This window comes from Oncorhynchus keta, chromosome 16 (assembly GCF_023373465.1).
Source record: "Oncorhynchus keta strain PuntledgeMale-10-30-2019 chromosome 16, Oket_V2, whole genome shotgun sequence".
Classification (NCBI taxonomy): Eukaryota; Metazoa; Chordata; class Actinopteri; order Salmoniformes; family Salmonidae; genus Oncorhynchus; species Oncorhynchus keta.
In genome coordinates this window covers 21099695-21104694 of record NC_068436.1, presented here as the reverse complement: position 1 = coordinate 21104694, position 5000 = coordinate 21099695, and the positions used below count along the sequence as shown (strand labels likewise).

The 5000-nt window shown below is 41.1% G+C and overlaps 1 pseudogene; it reads right to left on the bottom strand.

Annotated features, from left to right (window-relative positions):
- Positions 1 to 5000, bottom strand: part of LOC127908064 (regulator of G-protein signaling 12-like) — a 52400-nt pseudogene that overhangs the window by 32424 nt on the left and 14976 nt on the right.

The following is a 5000-nucleotide window of genomic DNA, read 5'->3' as shown; positions in this document are numbered from 1 at the left end:
CTTCAGGAAGGATTCACTGTCTTCAGGAAGGATTCACTGTCTTCAGGAAGGATTCACTGCCTTCAGGAAGGATTCACTGCTTTCAGGAAGGAGGGAAGGATTCACTGCCTTCAGGAAGGATTCACTGTCTTCAGGAAGGATTCACTGTCTTCAGGAAGGATTCTTCAGGAAGGATTCACTGCCTTCAGGAAGGATTCACTGCTTCAGGAAGGATTCACTGTCTTCAGGAAGGATTCACTGCCTTCAGGAAGGATTCACTGCCTTCAGGAAGGATTCAGGGAAGGATTCACTGTCTTCAGGAAGGATTCACTGCCTTCAGGAAGGATTCACTGTCTTCAGGAAGGATTCACTGCCTTCAGGAAGGATTCACTGCCTTCAGGAAGGATTCACTGCCTTCAGGAAGGATTCACTGCCTTCAGGAAGGATTCACTGCCTTCAGGAAGGATTCACTGTCTTCAGGAAGGATTCACTGCCTTCAGGAAGGATTCACTGCCTTCAGGAAGGATTCACTGCCTTCAGGAAGGATTCACTGTCTTCAGGAAGGATTCACTGCCTTCAGGAAGGATTCACTGTCTTCAGGAAGGATTCACTGCCTTCAGGAAGGATTCACTGCCTTCAGGAAGGATTCGCTGCCTTCAGGAAGGATTCACTGTCTTCAGGAAGGATTCACTGTCTTCAGGAAGGATTCACTGTCTTCAGGAAGGATTCACTGCCTTCAGGAAGGATTCACTGCCTTCAGGGAGGATTCACACCCATTGACTACCTCATCTCTGTACCCCCCTGTCACACACACACACACACACACACACAAAAAAGGACAATGAAATCAATTTTGTGCTTTTGTGGGTTGAGGTCAAGGGCTCTGTGTAGGCCAGTCAAGTTCTTCCACACCGATCTCGACAAACCATTTCTGTATGGACCTCGCTGTCATACTGAAACAGGAAAGGGCCTTCCCCAAAACTTTTGCCACAAAATTGGAAGCACAGAATCATCTAGAATGTCATTGTTATGCTGTAGAGTTAAGATTTCCCTTCACTGGAACTAAAGGACCCGAACCATGAAAAACAGCCCCAGACCATTATTCCTCCTCCACCAAACTTTACAGTTGGCACTATGCATTCGAGCAGGAAGCGTTATCCTGGCATCCGTTAAACCCAGATTCATCCGTCGGACGGTGAAGAGTGATTCAACACTCCAGAGAACCCGTTTCCACTGCTCCAGAGTCCCAACAGCGAACGAGCTTTACACCCCTCCAGCCGACGCTTGGCATTACACATGGTGATCTTAGGCTTGTGTGCGGCTGCTCTGCCATGGAAACCCATTTCATGAAGCTACCGACGAACAGTTCTTGCGCAAACGTTGCTTCCAGAAGGCAGTTTGGAACTCGGTAGTGAGTGTTGTAACAAACGATTTTTGCGTGCTACACGCTTCAGCACCTCGGCGATCCCGGTCTGTGAGCTCGTGTGGTCTACCACGTCGCGGCTGAGCCGTTGTTGCTCGTAGACGTTTCCACTTCACAATAACAGTATTTACAGTTGACCGGGTGCATCTCTAGTAGGGCAGAAATTTGACGAACTGAAAGGTGGCATCCTATGACAGTTGCCATGTTGAAAGTCACTGAGCTCTTCAGTAAGGCCATTCGACTGACAATGTTTGTCTATGGAGATTGCATGGGCTGTGTGCTCGATTTTATACACCTGTCAGCAACGGGCGTGGCTGAAATAGCCCAATCCACACATTTGAAGGGGTGTCCACATACTTTTGCATATGAAGCGTACCTCAGACATTGTCTTCACGATTCTACTAACAGTTTCTAAAATTCCCCAAAACATCCAAACATTCCCATTTTTCCCAGACCACTCGCTCACTCACCGCAAACACAGAATCACATTCCCAAAGTCCAGAAACCTCCACAACTCTTCTCTTAAACCCACTCACTGTAGTTGATGTCTGCCAGATCCCGTTTCTTGGGGCCTTTCCCGAAGCTCCGGTTCCGTGACCACGAAAAGAACATGCCTTTCTTCTTATCTCCTCCCGCACTCATCCCTCTCTCTCTCTTCGTTCAGAGAGCGGCCCGACTTAGTCTTCTTGTCCTCCTGAAAAGAGAAACAGAGCGGATGGATGGGATGTGACAGGTATGATAGCAGCAACTGGTTCTGAACTTACATTGTTAAAACAACGAGTTTGAAATCAAAAGTTTACGGGTGTTTTTTCTTCGTGATTCTCCTTTTATAAAGGGTTTCATCATAGAACCGTGATTCTCCTAAAGGTTTTCATCGTAGAACCGTGATTCTCCTTTTATAAAGGGTTTCATCATAGAACCGTGATTCTCCTTTTATAAAGGGTTTCATCATAGAACCGTGATTCTCCTAAAGGGTTTCATCATAGAACCGTGATTCTCCTTTTATAAAGGGTTTCATCATAGAACCGTGATTCTCCTTTTATAAAGGGTTTCATCATAGAACCATGATTCTCCTAAAGGGTTTCATCATAGAACCATGATTCTCCTTTTATAAAGGGTTTCATCATAGAACCGTTTTCTCCTAAAGGGTTTCATCATAGAACCGTGATTCTCCTAAAGGGTTTCATCATAGAACCATGATTCTCCTTTTAAAAGGGTTTCATCATAGAACCATGATTCTCCTAAAGGGTTTCATCATAGAACCATGATTCTCCTAAAGGGTTTCATCATAGAACCATGATTCTCCTTTTATAAAGGGTTTCATCATAGAACCATGATTCTCCTTTTATAAAGGGTTTCATCATAGAACCATGATTCTCCTAAAGGGTTTCATCATAGAACCATGATTCTCCTTTTATAAAGGGTTTCATCATAGAACCATGATTCTCCTAAAGGGTTTCATCATAGAACCGTGATTCTCCTAAAGGGTTTCATCATAGAACCATGATTCTCCTTTTATAAAGGGTTTCATCATAGAACCATGATTCTCCTTTTATAAAGGGTTTCATCATAGAACCATGATTCTCCTAAAGGGTTTCATCATAGAACCATGATTCTCCTAAAGGGTTTCATCATAGAACCATGATTCTCCTAAAGGGTTTCATCATAGAACCATGATTCTCCTTTTATAAAGGGTTTCATCATAGAACCATGATTCTCCTAAAGGGTTTCATCATAGAACCATGATTCTCCTTTTATAAAGGGTTTCATCATAGAACCATGATTCTCCTTTTATAAAGGGTTTCATCATAGAACCATGATTCTCCTAAAGGGTTTCATCATAGAACCATGATTCTCCTTTTATAAAGGGTTTCATCATAGAACCATGATTCTCCTTTTATAAAGGGTTTCATCATAGAACCGTGATTCTCCTAAAGGGTTTCATAAAGGGTTTCATCATAGAACCATGATTCTCCTAAAGGGTTTCATCATAGAACCATGATTCTCCTAAAGGGTTTCATCATAGAACCATGATTCTCCTTTTAAAGGGTTTCATCATAGAACCATGATTCTCCTTTTATAAAGGGTTTCATCATAGAACCGTGATTCTCCTAAAGGGTTTCATCATAGAACCATGATTCTCCTTTTAAAAGGGTTTCATCATAGAACCATGATTCTCCTAAAGGGTTTCATCATAGAACCATGATTCTCCTAAAGGGTTTCATCATAGAACCATGATTCTCCTAAAGGGTTTCATCATAGAACCGTGATTCTCCTAAAGGGTTTCATCATAGAACCGTGATTCTCCTTTTAAAGGGTTTCATCATAGAACCATGATTCTCCTAAAGGGTTTCATCATAGAACCATGATTCTCCTTTTATAAAGGGTTTCATCATAGAACCATGATTCTCCTATAAAGGGTTTCATCATAGAACCATGATTCTCCTAAAGGGTTTCATCATAGAACCATGATTCTCCTTTTATAAAGGGTTTCATCATAGAACCATGATTCTCCTTTTCATCAAGGGTTTCATCATAGAACCATGATTCTCCTAAAGGGTTTCATCATAGAACCATGATTCTCCTAAAGGGTTTCATCATAGAACCATGATTCTCCTAAAGGGTTTCATCATAGAACCATGATTCTCCTAAAGGGTTTCATCATAGAACCATGATTCTCCTTTTATAAAGGGTTTCATCATAGAACCATGATTCTCCTAAAGGGTTTCATCATAGAACCATGATTCTCCTTTTATAAAGGGTTTCATCATAGAACCGTGATTCTCCTTTTATAAAGGGTTTCATCATAGAACCATGATTCTCCTAAAGGGTTTCATCATAGAACCATGATTCTCCTTTTATAAAGGGTTTCATCATAGAACCGTGATTCTCCTTTTATAAAGGTTTTCATCATAGAACCATGATTCTCCTTTTATAAAGGGTTTCATCATAGAACCATGATTCTCCTAAAGGGTTTCATCATAGAACCATGATTCTCCTTTTATAAAGGGTTTCATCATAGAACCGTGATTCTCCTTTTATAAAGGGTTTCATCATAGAACCGTGATTCTCCTTTTATAAAGGGTTTCATCATAGAACCGTGATTCTCCTAAAGGGTTTCATCATAGAACCATGATTCTCCTTTTATAAAGGGTTTCATCATAGAACCGTGATTCTCCTAAAGGTTTCATCATAGAACCATGATTCTCCTAAAGGGTTTCATCATAGAACCATGATTCTCCTAAAAGGGTTTCATCATAGAACCATGATTCTCCTTTTATAAAGGGTTTCATCATAGAACCGTGATTCTCCTAAAAGGGTTTCATCATAGAACCGTGATTCTCCTAAAGGGTTTCATCATAGAACCATGATTCTCCTAAAGGGTTTCATCATAGAACCATGATTCTCCTAAAGGGTTTCATCATAGAACCGTGATTCTCCTTTTATAAAGGGTTTCATCATAGAACCATGATTCTCCTAAAGGGTTTCATCATAGAACCATGATTCTCCTAAAGGGTTTCAAGAACCATGATTCTCCTGGTTTCATCATAGAACCATGATTCTCCTAAAGGTTTCATCATGTTTCATTTCATCAGAA